Source organism: Trichechus manatus, unplaced genomic scaffold (assembly GCF_000243295.1).
Source record: "Trichechus manatus latirostris isolate Lorelei unplaced genomic scaffold, TriManLat1.0 scaffold00140, whole genome shotgun sequence".
Lineage (NCBI taxonomy): Eukaryota > Metazoa > Chordata > Mammalia > Sirenia > Trichechidae > Trichechus > Trichechus manatus.
Genome location: NW_004444076.1, coordinates 3536798 through 3553371, shown reverse-complemented (window position 1 = coordinate 3553371; position 16574 = coordinate 3536798). Strand labels below are relative to the sequence as shown.

The following is a 16574-nucleotide window of genomic DNA, read 5'->3' as shown; positions in this document are numbered from 1 at the left end:
GATCCTCAGAGTAAAAGGGCATGTAAGAGCCCTTTTATGGAGTCAGGTTTCAGCTATTCAAAACCTTATTTGGATTCTGGCTTCATAGTATATTAACTTGTAACCTTTGATAAATTTTTTAACCTCTCTGAAACTAATGTCTTCATTTGCAAAACTCTTAAAAACAGACCAAATGATTTCACACACACACACACACACACACACACACACACACACACACACACACAAAGTTTATAAACTTAAATCTGCTACAGTATTGTTTTACTCCTCTGTAGGGTTCTTTTCCTGGGAAGATAATCTCAACCAAAGCTTTGAAATAGTCATTGTACAACATAAAATGACATGAGTTCACCTGCCACCTCATTGTTGTACAAATGTGTTTAGATGAATATTGCCTAAATATTTTCATGATCACTTCTCAGAATTAGATGCACAAAATAGCAAGGTCTTCCATCCTCTTCATCTTAATAAAACAGTTTTGTTGTTTGTATTGTGTGCCCTTGAGTCGATTTTAACTCATAGTAGCCCTATGGGACAGAGTAGAATGGCCCCATAAGGTTTCCTAGGCTGTAATCTTTACAGAAATAGATCGCCAGGTCTTTTCTCTCAAAGAGCGGCTCGTGGGTTCGATCCCAGAACCTTTCGATTAGCAGCCAAGTGCTTAACCTTTGCACCATTAGGGCTCTTTCAAAAAGATTTTACTGCATCATTATTTAAGAATTTTAATCACATTGTTTTCAATGGGAAAGTCCAATGAATTGTTGTAATATTTCTCACAGACATATCTTCATTGTGCATAGTTTATCTAGTTTCAGAAATCCTCCAAACGTAAACATCTAATATCGATTCTCAAATGTCCAATATTTTAATTCTTATCAATAGCTATGCCATGTTTTCCTTCTTCATACACGTCTGTTTAGGAGAATACACTTTTAAGTTCACATCCCTGCATCCAGCTTTAAACAAATTTTATGTAACCAAGAAGTATTACCCTCTTCGGCTCGATGGACATATTTACAAGCCAAGAAAAAGAATGTGATTTTGCCTCATGGCTATTTCATGGCAATGATGATTTCTAGGTTCCCAGAACTAAATAAATGTGCCTAGGTGACCCAGAACGCACTTTTTAGTGTTATTAGTCATAAAATTACTCATTCAAAATCAAAATGCCTCAATCTTTATCTTGCATCAATAACAGATGAAATATTTTTTATTCCATCCTTTTCTCTCTTGTTTTTCCTCTTTCATTTTCTAAATTTACTTCACATATACATTATTTCCTTTCTTTCAGCTCGAGTAATTCATTGGTATGCATTTTTTAGTCTATTTAATCACCTGAAGAATTTTGAATTAGATTGGTATAATCATTCAGATAATTAGAAGTCATTCCATATTAGGTGGCTTATTTGAATACAGATTTTTTGATTAATTGCCCCTTCATCTGCTAGAGAACCTGTTGCAAATAATAGTGTTGGGAATATTGATATCAATAATGTACCAGATTTTTTGGTAAAGGCTTTATTATTATTATTTAATGATCAAAGAATATAAAGTACTTCCTTACCCATTCCCTTTAGCTAAAGATGCTGATAGTGTTATTGAAACTTCTTTGCCCCAAGTGTTGATTTGCCTTGTCAGTTGTAGGATAGAACCTGGTCAGAGTCCCAGGTCTTTTGATCTGTTATGTGCTTTTGCTTCAGAACATTCTGCAGCCTGTTTTATTTCTTCTTTTTCTGCTTACTCTCCTCGTTCATTTATTTTATTCTCTCTCTTTGTATTTCTGTCTGCTTTTCTTTCTGCCCTCTAGTGTGAAGATATTATGAATAGTAATTAGAAGTTATTTTAAAATTTAGATGTATAAGAGATATGTCTGATTCCTAAGTATTTGATATTGCTCTTCAGAAGTACTTAAGTTCTATTAATTTAGACTGCCTTGCATTATCAGTGGCATCAGGTAGTGAAAGATGTCACTAAATAATTGGGTAGCTGATTTGAAGTGCCTCTAAATGAATAATAACTCTTTAATTTTCCACTGAGTTCTCGGAAAATTAAACATTTGAAACTTTAAGTGAAATTAATTTAAATCTTTAGGCATTTTAAAGAATATATGTCATTTTCTAATGCAGTTTATATACATAATTATGTATACATGAATGTGCACGTATGAGTATCGGTGTGTTTGTGCGTGTGTGTAATTTTTTTTCTTTTTAAGGGTTAATTGTAGCAAATAGTAAAGTAGAATTAAAACACTGCAAAATATTAAAAACTAAAGTGATTATTAATAGTGTGATATCTTTGGAGTTAAATAAGAATCCTTTTAATTATAAGCCCACAAAAGGTTATGTTGCCAATTTTACTTTAAGTACTATTTTATATAGGAAGAAAGGCCTGGAGATCTACTTCCAAAAATCAGCCAATGAAAACTCTATGGATCACGACAGTCCAATCCTCAGCCAGTCATGAGGATGGTGCAGGACTGGGCAGTGTTTTGTTCTGTTTTGCATGGGGTTGCTATGAGTCAGGGGCCAGTATGTGTCAGGGGTTGCTATGTGTCGGAAATCGACTCACTAGCAACAACACTATGTTATAGGAAATACATTTGATATATTTAATGAGTAGAAGACTTATAGACCTCAAAATTAGAGTTACTTAATATAATTTTAGTTTTATTTTGATTCAATTTTATAAAATTATTTGAATCCGTAACCGAGTAGCACGTAAACAATTATAATTATTAGAAATACAAATGATAACTGATGTTTCAAGGAAGAAATAATAAACTGTACCAGGATTCCTGTGAAATCATGTAGTCAAGAGCTAGAGTTAAATATTTTCTAACTATTCAACTACTATTTCATGACTTTTTTTTTAGTTTTATTTTATAACCTTTTTTCTAATAACCAAGTAATTTATGCTTAATATAGAAAACTTAGAAAATATAAACGTGTCTAAATTAAAAACAGAATGAAAAGACAAATCATTCATAATGCCATCACACAAAGGTAAGTACAGAACTTTTTAGAGAATGTCTTTCCAATATTTTTCCAGGTAAACATATGGATATTTTTGCTCATAAAATTGTATACCATACATACTGTTTTGTTGCCTATTTTTAACTTAATAATATACTATAGATATTTCCCATTTGATAAATATTCTTTCTCACATGATTTTCAGTGAATTAATGATAATCATGAGAATAAGTACCTTAGTTTACTTAACAATTTTCTATTTTTTACATTTAATTTATTTACAGTATTTCACTTTATAAGTAATACTGCTATGAATTATCTTATACATAAAATCTGTTTTGCCATGTATGAGATTATTTCTTTAGGATAAATTCCTGGGAGTGGATTTGTTGGGTCAACTACCCCTTTACTTTTTACTTATATAATTATGCAGATTATACCACTTCTCTCAAATTTCTGAGTAGGAAACAAGTTAGTCTAGTTTCCATATTTGCACTTTCCTGAAACAGTTCTTAATCAGTGACCTCTGGCTCACAGACAACACCCATGTTCTGTGTCCAGTTTTATTGTTGGGTAAAGCTGCAGATATCTACTAATCTGCTCTCAACAATGCTGTTGAGATCATTGGTTAGGAACTTCAGTTCTTCATAACTTTATAATTCCAGTGGTGAAAAATACACCAGAGAAAACATGAACAAACATCTAACAATATTTTATTTATGTGTGTTTCATAATAGACTATAGAAAACTCAGGTTTTATGTCTGAAAACAAGAATATGATAGGCAATAACATGGAGAAAATAGAAGTTTATTCAGAAAAAGATAAACTAGTTTAAATATATTCACAAAGATAGGAAGTAATTGTATACATACAATAATACTTATGTATTATAAGACTTATGTCCATAAGACAAGCTGTGGACTATTTCTCAGAGATTTTTCACAAGAGGTTTAGACCAGTTTTCCTCAAATTCAAAAGCCTATGGAGTCCTGAAATTGCATCCAGGAGTCTGAATCTTAGAAACACTGGTTTAGATGAAATAGTGTTATTTGCTAGAGGGATAGATTCAATAAATAAAAACTTTGGCATTTACTGATACCTCAAAATTTTTGTTTTTTATTTTTACGCTTTCTGCATTTTTTCCTTTTCCCTCAGTCTTTCCTGATGCTTTCAGTTCCTTACAAATCTGCTCCTGTAAGTATTGGCCACCTTTTCTCGTGCAAATTCACTTATATGAACATACATTAGATTGATATTTTCAGCATCATTTCTAACACTTTAAATACAGCCATCCCTCTCTTTTACCAGGTCAGAATGGGCCACAACAGCTTCTCTGGGCATTCACCAAAGACCACCCTTTGTCTTACTCAATGAACTCAGTGCTCCTTATTCTGATGTTCCTGACTCTAAATCTTTAATTTCTATATCTCTTTGTAAATGCTTCCTTGGGTTGACTGCACATTTGGGCTCCGTTCTCCAACTCAGTTATAGACACAGATCTCAGTTCATGTCTCTTATTCATTGTCTCTATTTGGTGTTCCTTCCCTCCACCAGCCTCAGCCTGAGGGAACTCCTTCATCAGTGGCACTGGCCCTTGTTATCTTAAATGAAAGAACAATTTGGACCAAAGAAACAACTATTACAGAAGATCAGGTTTTATGTGGCCTGAAGCTTTTATAATCTGGGGACCTCTGTCTAATGTAAAGATATAAAGTTATGAATACACAATTAGGTAAGAATATTTATTTAGGATAATAAATAAATTATAACAAATTACCAATTTTTTAAAAAGTGGAAAATAACTGCAAACATCACAGAATCAAAAGACATTACAAGATGTTTTAATTAATTATGGCTGAACACACTTTTTAAACATTTTCCTTCTATATTTTATGGTTATGAAATCATTAATGACTTCCAAAATTTGTTATCATTTTCTATAGAGAGAGTAGAAGGGTATCTCAATCTTTCCTCTGACGTAGTTGATCAAAATTTGTTTTTTATTATCGATAGCTTTCAAAAGTTTCTTGTAGCTCCACAAGTTGTTATTTGTGATCTGATATTAGTAACATTTATTGTTTTCAAATAAAATTGTTATCAAATTTGAGAAAACCTGTATCAAGTTTTTAACCTATGAGGTATTAGAAACATACTTACAATTTATTTTAATTGCTACAGATTTATGCTATGCAGACACAGGAATTCTGATAGATTCTATTTCATTCAATTCCCATAAATAAAGGAAAAATTCATATAGACATTTATAATTGTGTATTTCCATTGTGACTATGTGTTAATGAAAATTGAATCTTCTGCTTTGATATTATATTTCCGATGACTGGAAGAATTTTCCACAGACTAGCTTCTCCCTCCATATTATTCAGACCTTCTTTCTTCTCCTCTATCTGGATACTCCACATCACAATACAACCTCTATCCTTGTTACAGTGGATGGTGGGAATGTACCTAGAAACAATTTTACACTGAGAAGGCTAACATCCTAACTATTCATAGAAGTGGCTGTGAACTTCGTAAATCAACCCAATGGAACTCAAACTAAATGTATTCCCAACACAATAACCTCTTTGCTAGATCTCCAAATTGCCTTTGGTCATTCTAATGACATCCTGTGCAAGAGAAATAGAAAGAAGGAGAAGTTGGAATGGAAAGATACAATAGTCTTAAACCATTAAGATACGTTTAAAATATCTTATTTTTTCAAATTTTACAAAAATATATGACCATATGAAGACATTTTTAGGGTTCCTCCTGGGGATTAGAGGGGCCAAATATAAGAGAGGGGTCCTAAAGCTTAAAATTTATTAGCTTCACTAATTATGCTTTTGATTATAGATAGCTCTTATAAAATTAAATTGCAGCTAGCTGTTTATATTTCTTTCCTACAAATTATGAGTGCTGTGATATATTCATCTTTGTATCTTCAAGCACATTAAAGAGAATTGAGAACAGAGCAGCTACTCAATAATTATGTGGTAACTGCTGGATGAATAATGGTCTTCTTGCAAGAAAAGAATCCAGCTAACATGAGGCCTCCAAAAAACTGGCCGGTCAACTTAAACCATGTTATACCAAGATAAGTGCATGCATAACTTTTTAAAGGGCTAATTTCTTCATCATTTTATTTAAAAACAAGTGTGTATTTGAGTGTAAATTTTGAGGCCGATATACTACTATGATAATTTGCTAAATAGAATAAAAACATATACGAAATTAATTGTGCATTAAACTAGTCCAGTGACTGGTGTGTAACAGATAGACAATAAATGGTTGAAGAATGAGTGAGTAAAACTGATATATAGTTGACTATTTGGTGTACTTTATATATCCGGATATGTAGGGTTATAATTTTGGACTTTAAAAATAAATTCATTTATAATACCTGAGTTCAGAGTTCCCTACTTTTAAAACCATCTAAACCTAATTTTAAAGGAATGCTGAAACCATATTCCTTGTGGTATGATAATTTTCTTATTCCTTCTCACCCTGGGACCCTGTACAAACTTCTATCCTAGCTCTTTGGCACTTCATTATAACCTATTGGTTAACACAAAATTCCTGCCCTAAACTAGATTTTGAGCTCTTTCAGAATCTGAATTTACATCTTTCATGTAGTTTACCATTCTGCCTGAAATAAAAGAGGTTCTCTCAGTTGCTTAAGGAATGAGGTTCTGCTACAATGAAATGTACAAATTCGTCTGGTTTACTGCAAAAGTATTTTAGTCCCTTGCCTTGATTCCTGGCCCACTCTCCCCAGATTTGATCTTAGATTTTTCCCTGGACTCCAACTTGCATTCTCACTGTGACCTAGATGTGGTGTTTCTGGATATTTGATAGACAACTGACCTCAGTCCACCATTTATTCTGCTTTTGGCATCCTCATTGCGTTCTTTCAGGCCTCTGAACCCTGCCCATTTCTTCTCTTCAGTTTCACTACTTCTATCTTGAAGGAGACCTGGGGGTGCAGCGATTAAGCTCTAAGCCGTTAACCAAAAGGTTGGTGGTTGGAACCCACCCAGCAGCTCTGTGGGAGAAGGACCTGGTGGTCTGCTCCTGTAAAGATTACAGCCTAGAAATTCCTGTGGGGCAGTTGTACTCTGTCACATGGGGTTGCTATGAGTCAAAATCAACTTGATGGCACCGAACAAAAATATAGTTCTGTCTCAGTACTGTCAGATCATAAGGACTCTACCCTGTTACTTAGTCAACATAGAATATTCATAGAGTACAGTCATGCATAGCTTAACATACAGGATACATTCTGTGAAATAGGACATTATATGATTTGGATGTTGTGCAATCAACGGTGCTCCTGTAGCTTTGGCTCCTTCTCTTGTCTCTGAATCCCTGGATCCCTGTGCCTCAAGCTGTGCCCACAGGCACCTATGAGTAATGGTGGCCACCCCTTCACTCCAGAAAGCCCCCTTGTCTGTGTGCTTTGGGGCGGGTGGGAAGGGTGCATGCAGTCTTGGGGGCGGCGATCCCGGGAGACCTGGACTGGGAGTTAGTCCTTCTGTGGCATCACTGCTCTCACCTCCTTATGAACCAAACCCACACCAAGGAGCCCGCCAACCTGGGATGAGTGGGCCTTCACTCATGCATGAGCTTCAGTGCTGATTTTGGAGCCTTAAAGAATGTCGGTCATCGTGGAGCCCAACACCTTCCTTGTGAGACAAAAGAGACCCAGGGAGGTACTTTGTCACGCAACACACTCATGACAGAAAAAGATTAGAATCCTAGATCTCTTATTATTCATTGCTCTATAGGGAATAAAGTAAAGAGAATAACCTTATGGGACCGCGGATGTTATATGCAATTGGACTTTGCTCAAATCGACGTTATATGGTGCATGACTGTAGTTAGATTTTAGATTTTAAGCTAGAAGAAGGCGTTCTTCTTACAAGACGTTATTATATATACATATTTATATATCTATATAGAGATATTTATATTGTTGTTATAAGGTGCTGTTAGGTCAGTTCCAACTCATAGCGACCCTATGTACAGCAGAATGAAGCACTGCCCAGTCCTAGGCCATCCTCACAGTCGTTGCTATGTTTGAGCCCATTGTTGCAGCCACTGTGTCAGTGCATCTCGTTGAAGGTCCTCTTTTTTGCCGACCCTGTACTTTACCAAGCATACTATCCTTCTCCAGGGACTGATCCCTCCTGATAACATGTCCAAAGTACATGAGACGAAGTCTCGGCATCCTTGCTTCTAAGGAGCATTCTGGCTGTACTTCTTCCAAGACAGATTTGTTTGTTCTTCTGGCAGTCCAGGCTATATTCAATATTCTTTGCCATCATCATAATTCAAAGGCTTCAGTTCTTCTGCAGTCTTCCTTATTCATTGTCCAGCTCCCTCATGCATATGCGGTGATTGAAAATACATGGCTTGGGTCAGGCAAACCTGTCTTCAAAGTGACTTTTCCAGCAGATTTGCCCAATGCAATCGTCATTTGGTTTCTTGACTGCTGTTTCCATGGGTGTTAATTGTGGATCCAAGTAAAATGAAATCCTTGACAACTTCAATCTTTTCTCCATTTATTATGATGTCATTTATTGGTCCAGTTGTGAGGATTTTTTCGTTAGTGTTGAAGTGTAATCCATGCTGAAGGCTGTAGTCTTTGAGCTTCATCAGTTAGTACTTCGGTTCCTCTTCTCTTTCAGCAAGCAAGGTTATGTTATCTGCATATCACAGATTGTTAATGAGTCTTCCTCCAATCCTGATCCCGAGTTCTTCTTCACATAGTTCAGCTTCTCAGATTATTTGCTCAGCATACAGATTGAATAAGTATGGTGAAAGGATACAACCCTGACACACACCTTTCCTGGTTTTAAACCATGCAGTATCTCTTTGTTCTGTTCGAACAACTGCCCCTTGGTCTATGTACAGGTTCCTCATGAGCACAATTAAGTGTTCTGGAATTCCCATATATATACATATACGTATATGTACATATACCCATATTTACATATGCATATATAACATTTTACATACATATACATAAAAACACTTTAATGGGTTAAAATATGATTATCCACTCTATTCCTTGAGCTGCATCTACTATTACAGGTAAATATTTCTCAACATCAAAATAGTAGCTTATTAATATGCAGTTGTAATTAGTTTTCAATTTCTTGGCACATGATCCTCACCTATGATATATTTGAAAAAGTTACAAATGGTCCCAATCAAACATAATAAAGTATCCAGAAATAAAGACATAAAAATAAAAATACCTAGCATAATTTGTCAGACCTAAGACATTTATAAAACATAGTTTATTTCCAACATTTAATAAAGGAACTATTTTTTAAGACTTATAGTGGTCATGTTCTTTTAGAAAAATCCCTAGATTTATATTGCCTCTCAAAACAAATTACTTATTTCACTGAATACATTTGCAATTTTGATATGCTCTACTGTTATTAGTAAACCTATGCACCTAGAAATTAAGTGCAGAATTTGTTTCCTAGCCAGTTCTTGTCTGAGTCTGGTGCCTCATCTCTCTCTGGGTGACCAGGCTTTATCCTTAAGCCCTCTAGTTGAGCTACAGAAATGGTGTAAAATGAGGTGCTAGCTGCATATTCTTGAATTTCGTGATTCTTCTGTGCTTGATTTTCTGACATTCTCACATTTTAGTACATCATTGTATTTTTCCCTATTTGGACTTAGTAACCTTGCTCCAAACTGCCTGTTTTTAATGGAATGTTCATCTCCATTGAACAATTTTATTAGGAATTTTTGTCTCTTCCTTTCTAATGTCACTGCAACCTCCACTCTCACTTTTACCCCAGCCCCATACTCCACCTTCTATACTCTGCAGCTATGATTACAAGCTCCTATTGTTGTTAGTTGCCATTAAGTTGATCATCAGACTCATGGCGACCTCATGTGTGCAGACAGGAACTGCTCCATTGGGTTTTCAAGGCTGTGACTTTTTTGAAGCAGATCGCCAGGCCTGTCTTCTGAGGTGCCTCTGGGTGGGTTTGAACTGCCAGCCTTTTGACTGGTAGTCAAGTGCTTAACCTTTGTACAACCTGGGACAATTACAAGCAACTATACCCTAACTCATATCCATAAGACATGGCTGGTCAGGCAGGAATGTCAGAAATTTTCTCCTGCCTTTGAAGCATGTCCTTAAATCTTCTAAGTTTTAAAACTGTTAAAAAGCTTTAACTTTAAAAAATCTATCATGTTGAGAACTTTAAACTGAATGAAGTAAAAAATATAAGAACATTGCAAATATAAAATAATAATCGTCTTAACACTATTTGCATGGGTGGTCACAACAGAGAAGTGTAACGTGCTGGCATCAGGACTAAATGATGAAGCAGTAAGACAACTAATAGATGCTTTGCCATTTACCTTGGTATGTCACTGAACAAAATAGTCCTCATTTTCTTGGTTGTAAAATGATCTTGTGGCACTTAGCTATCTCATATGATCCAGTGAGCTTTTGAGAATGAAAGTGCTTTGAAAAGCAAAATGTGCTGCACAGATATGAGGAATGATGATTATGCATCTGGTCTACATTGGACAGGGAGTATATTGGCAATAATATATTGAAGGTTGGTATCTGAGATCAGAGAGCTCAAATAAATAAGGTACTATCCTTCTTCAGGGTGGCAAGTTGCAGAAAATAATGAATGTTTTCAAGACAATTGAATTTGGAAGGGGACCAAAGCAACCATTGGAAAATGTGGTTCTGAGTTGCTGAGACATTGAAATAGAAGGCCCAACAGAAATATCCAACATAATACATAGTCCTGTGACTTAGGAAGATGATGAGCTGTTCTATATATTAATGTTCATGCTTAGGACATCAAGTGAAGTCTTCAATGTCTGTTGAATTCTCAGAATCAGACTTCTAGGGAAACAGAAAAGATTCCCCTGTAAGTTCCTTGGCTATCCCTTGTCTCTGAAATAAGGGCAGCCTCAGGTTATGAGTAGGGAAAGATTGCGATTCCCTGGAAAGTTTGGAAAGCTGCTCTGTCACCTACAGTCTGGGTGTTAGGAATTAATAACAATATGAAATTTGAATAAATATAATGCATAGTTTGTTAGTGATGAGTGCTGAGAGAAAAATAATGAGGCAGGAAAACGCTGTAGGAAGTGACTGAGTTTGGGAGTTATAATTTTGGATAGAGTGGCCAGGAAGGACTCACTGAAAAGTTGACATTTGAGTAAAAACCTGAAGGATGTTCTTATGGTACACGAATAATTCATGTTTAATTCCTTCCTTTGCGAATTCCATTGGCCCAAGACCCAGGAGGAGGTGGATGGGATGCAGTAGCAGTAGAGTTACCTTTTAGCCACATAGTATTATAAGCAAATAAAAATAATTTAATGTCTTTTCCTTTATTATCTCCTCTTTTAGTAATTTCCCAAAGGTGCTGATAGCAAAATGGCTACCCTTATGTTATATCAGGATAAATGGGAGAAACTTGCACACAAGATTTAAGTGTGTGATAAAACTGTAATTCCTATTATTATAAATTGAGAAGGAAGCATAATAATAAACATTATTTGATTTAAACATTAAATTTCATTGGCATATAATGTGTGCTTTGCTAGTTCAGTGGCTGACACATGTTAACAATGAAGTTCCAGAATGCCGTTCCAGTTTATATAATGTTTAGAGGAGGTTCTGGAATGCTGTTCCAGTGGATTCCCCAACAAAAGCAGCAATGCTCATAAATTATACAAAAGCCTGGTTATTGTATGCTACTGATTGAATACATGTGTTAATGCTTGTTATCTTGCTTCACTTCTGTCTTCAGATTGTATATAGACTCATATTCATCTTATGCAAGTATAAAAATATACAATTACACAACTACAACTACTATACAATTATACAAATATTATGCAATTACACGACTACTATCAAATATCAACGACTATTCTCATGATGACACGTCGTAAATTTTGATTACTGAGACTGATTCTTCATTGTACTCACTCAAATCTCCGTGTTTGCCTTATTTTATCCAGTAGTTGGATTATTTATCTATGTATTTACCTTGGAGGTTTGCTTCTAGCCTCCCTCCTAATTCTTCTTTCCACCAGAATTGCTTTGACATTATTGGCTAAAATAATATTATTTATATTTTTCTTTCATGTACATGCGGTCCCTGGGTTGCAAATGAGATCCGTTCCTAACTGTGTCTTAAAGTCGAATTTGTGGTTAAGTTGGAACAGGTGCATACCAGTTCTTATTTTAGCCTTACTTTAGTGCAGGGGAGCCCTGGTGGCGCAGTGGTTAAGAACTACGGCTGCGAACCATAAAGTCGACAACTCAAATCCACCAGCTCCTCCTTGGAAACCCTATAGGGCCGTTCTACTCTGTCCTATAGGATCACTATGAGTTGGAATCGACTTGATGGCAATGGGTAACGGGTTTAGTGCAAGAAAAGGCTTGAAGCCTTTTCAGTGATGTAAAAACTATATGTGCAGCAAGTGAAGGTGATTGTGATGAAGAACTTGTTGCAGTAGGGGTCAGTTCAATCATTTCAAAATTAGGGCAAATTTATGTAACATTAAAGGGCAAGTGCTAGTTGTCCATAAATCAAATGTTTGTAACCCAGGGCTTACTGTATGAGTCTCTCTGCCCCTGGTATGTGGAATAACTCTCACTTAAGTTTGATATGAATTCGTATAGGTTTAATATATATGATGTGTAGGTTTAACTTCTTATGGCAGTTATTTTTTTCCTTTATACTTTCATGGACCCATTTTTATTCCTCTTTTTCCTCTTATTCTTTCTCCTCTATGGAGCTGTAATACTGGTCTTTCCTTTCATCACAGCATTTTTCAAACCCTGGTAATTTGACTTCTGTGCAACTGGTTTTTTTTTTTTAAAAAAAAGCCTTTTTTTTTGGTCCAGGTAGGTTTATAGATATAAGTGTTAGAGTTTCTAGCAAGAGTATCTAGAGGCTCTGTGGTTGATGCTTGGTGAGTTGGAGTGTTTATTTGATGGCTTATGACACAAATGATAGAGACAGAGAGAAGGATCCTGGAGCAGAAAGCCCCCCACTGAAATGAACCAGAAACATAGGGATAGAGAACACTGGAAGTAGAAGTGACAACTGACATTTATTGAGGGCTTCCTTACTATATGCCAGGGAATTTCATAAATATTGTCTCGTTAAACCTTCATTATGATTTTGAGAAGTTGGTAGTAGTATTACCACCTTAAATAAGAAAAAAATTGAGTGTCAAAGAGGTCAAGCAACTTTCCCAAGGATATACAACTAGGAACTCATAGTCAGGGTTGAAATGTAGGTTGTTTTATTTCAGTGCCTTATTCTTTTCATTGCTTAAGATGATATGAGCTCAAACTGAAGTATAATATTTAATGTGCATACTCAGGAGGCCTCAGTATTCACAGTGATCTCAAAGTTGTTTTTCAACCTTATCATTCTAATTATTCTAAAAATTTTAGCAAATCTCTGTTGACAAATTTCCTTTTTTTTATGTCTTTAGGAGAATGTAAGGGGCAGTTAGACTTGGGCTCATTCCTTCTCTGCTCTTTACTAACTAAATGACCTTGGGTGGTTACTTAACCTCTTAAAATTTCTTTTCTCATTCTCCCTTGCAAGTTTGTTGTCAGTGGTCACTGCATTTGTATATGTGAGTAGGCTAGCCTCACTAAGCTTCAGTCTATGGAGATATTAATTTGTCCTCATTGGGGAGTTATAAGATGAAGAAGAGAAAACAAATGTGAATGTACCTACCATGATACCATATACCAGGTAGGCTCAATAGCATTTTCCTTCCTTCCTTCTCCTTTTTTTTTTTTTTTTTTGAGAATCTCAAATCCAAGACATGTACCTTGCAGATTTAGACAGTTATAGTATGAAAATGAGAAATTTACATTAGCTGACATTAAAGGAAGGCTGATGGTTTCTTTTTCTTGAATTTTTTATAATATAATTTTAATCTTTTCTGAGTATACTCAGAAAAGGATGCAATTATCTAAGGAGTCATGGACATTGACTTTTTCATTAACTGGTTAAATATTTAAAATGAAAGACAATAATTTCTAAGAAATACGAAGAATAATTTTACTGTTTTATCATTTAACAGATCAATTAAAAATATAAAAGAACCTAATTTATTTTTATTTCCAGCAAACTTAAATTTGCATGGTTAAAAAATCAAATTTTTTTTGATGGGCTCATGTTAAAATGAGCAGTTCATACCCCGCTCCATCCCATCCCTAGTCCCACTCCTCAGGGCCAACTGCTTTTAACAAATTTTATTTTTTTATGGTAGTAATCTCCATATTGAGAATAATATTCTTATACTGCTGTGTCATGATTTATCAACATTAGACATTATCTATTCATTTCCTGCTATGACAGATTCAGGTGTAATGCACTGATACCAGTAGCCTTTCCCCTTTTTTGATAGCTATATCACTGTTTTAAATTCTTCTGTTGTTTACCTTTCTACCTTTGAATACTACACTTTAACCTCTAAATTCACCTTCCATCAACTTCTAACAGTTATCACTCAACTCTTCAATTTGTAACATAAGAATATCAGAGCTTCTCATTTTATTTTACTTCTCACACTTCCACTTCCCAACTTCTATCAGTTTTAACTTTACTTATATGATGTCAAGGTTGATAACACATTCGGTTTTGTAATAATAATTAAATATCCGATGCTTGTCTATATGTTGATTCTAAAAGTTGAAAACCAACCAACAGTATTTAAATGTTCCTAAATATGCAAATATCATTCACTGCAGAGTCAAGTATAATTACATTTCCTTCTCTACATTTCCAGTGTATGACCTCTGTGCAACTTAAAGGAGATGTTCCTGGGGTCAGATTCATGTGGATTTTTCTTTATATGGTCCACAGTAATTATGTCACATTATTGTTTGTTTTATATTCAGGTAATGACTTTCTTCTACAGATTTTTTTCTTCTCCCCTCTCCTTCCGAGTTTTCTGATTGCTTTTCTTTTTTCTTTTTCCGTATTGAAAGGAAATTGTACCCCCTTAATTGTGTATCTGTATCTAATTTTTTGCTCCTATCTGCTTGGAATCCATTTCCTTCTTCTTCTTTAAGACGTTCTTAGAGATGTCCAACTTTGGGTTCAAATTTGAACCAAATTCTTTGTAGATCTGTTACACATCTGTCATTCTGAGATTTTTGTTTCATTGGAGTCCTGCGTTTTTCCATTATTTTTTCTCATAGCATACATCTTTCTCTTTCTTGGTTTTTATCCTCATTTTGCTAGCGTGCATCCTGAAAATCCTTTTCTTAGGAAGAGTGCATAGGAGTCTATGCATGTATAGAAGACTTTTTAATAATAAAAAGCACTTATAAATATAAATTATATGTGTGTATGTGAGAGAGAGAGACTGATAAACATGGTAAAATGTTAACATTTGGGATATCAGATCGAAGGGTATATGGGAATTTTTTGTACTATTACAATGAGTCTGTAAGTATGATATTATAGTCAAAATAAAAAGTTTAAAAATGACTTTATTTTACTCTTACCTTTTATGAATAGATGTATAGTTTTGGCATGAAATTCAAGATTTATTTTCCTCAGAAATAAGTGGCTTTACTGTGCTGTCTCCTAGGGTTTATTGAGGCTAGTCTGATGTCTGTTCCTTTGTGAGTAAACCCTGAATTCTACATCCATTTCATGATTTAATTTGTACTTATTTTCTACTTACTTGTTGAGTTCGTCAATATATTTTGATGCTGTTGTAGGCATTTGAAGTGCATCCTTGACAAAACAGATGAAGATACCTGCCATTTCGGAGTTCACATTTTAGCAGGGTTGGGAGGGGCTGACAATAAAAACAATAAATAAATAAATTATATGGTATGTTAGAAGATGATAAATGTTATGGGAAAAAGGTAGAGAAGGTTAGGGTGATCAATATTAGATTAAGGGTGTTTTGCAACTTTAAATATGATATTCAGGGTACGCATCATAGAGAATACGAAAATTGAGCAAAATCTCAAAGTTGGTACAAAGATAAGGTGAAGAGCATTTCAGGCAGAGGGAGTGATCAGTCAAAAAGTCCTAATGTGTTGTAGAAAAAGCAGAGAGGACAGTGAGGCTGGAGTGGAGTGATGAGTGGAGTGATGAGCGGGAGAGCAATAGAGTGCAGAAGATGAAGTCAGAGTGGAAATGGAAAGCCAAATCTCCCGGGTTCTTATTGGTCATTGTAATAGCTTTGGCTTTTATTTTGAGCGAAATGGGGAGTCATTGTAGGGTGTTAAGCAGGGAAGTGACATGGTCTGCCATAATGTAAAACAATCAGCTGCTGTGTGGAATACTTCATAGAGACTAAGAGTAAAAACAAGGAGACCAGGCAGAAGGCCATGGCATACTCCAGGTAAGAAATGATGGTGGGTCAGACTAGAGTGGTAATAATGGAGGTAGTGAGAAGTACTAGGATTCTGAATGTTTTGAAAGTAGAACCAACAGTATTTTCTGATAGCTTTGTCCTGGCATGTGAAAGAATGCAAAAAGTCATGAATGTCTTCAAGGTTTTTGTTACGAGCAATGGCAAGGAGTGGTTGAAATGAAGGAGGCTGT

General features: G+C 35.2%; 1 protein-coding gene across 1 annotated transcript in view; it reads left to right on the top strand.

The window, feature by feature from the left end:
• Positions 1-16574, top strand: part of DLG2 (discs large MAGUK scaffold protein 2) — a 2186317-nt gene that overhangs the window by 318790 nt on the left and 1850953 nt on the right. The window lies entirely within an intron of this gene.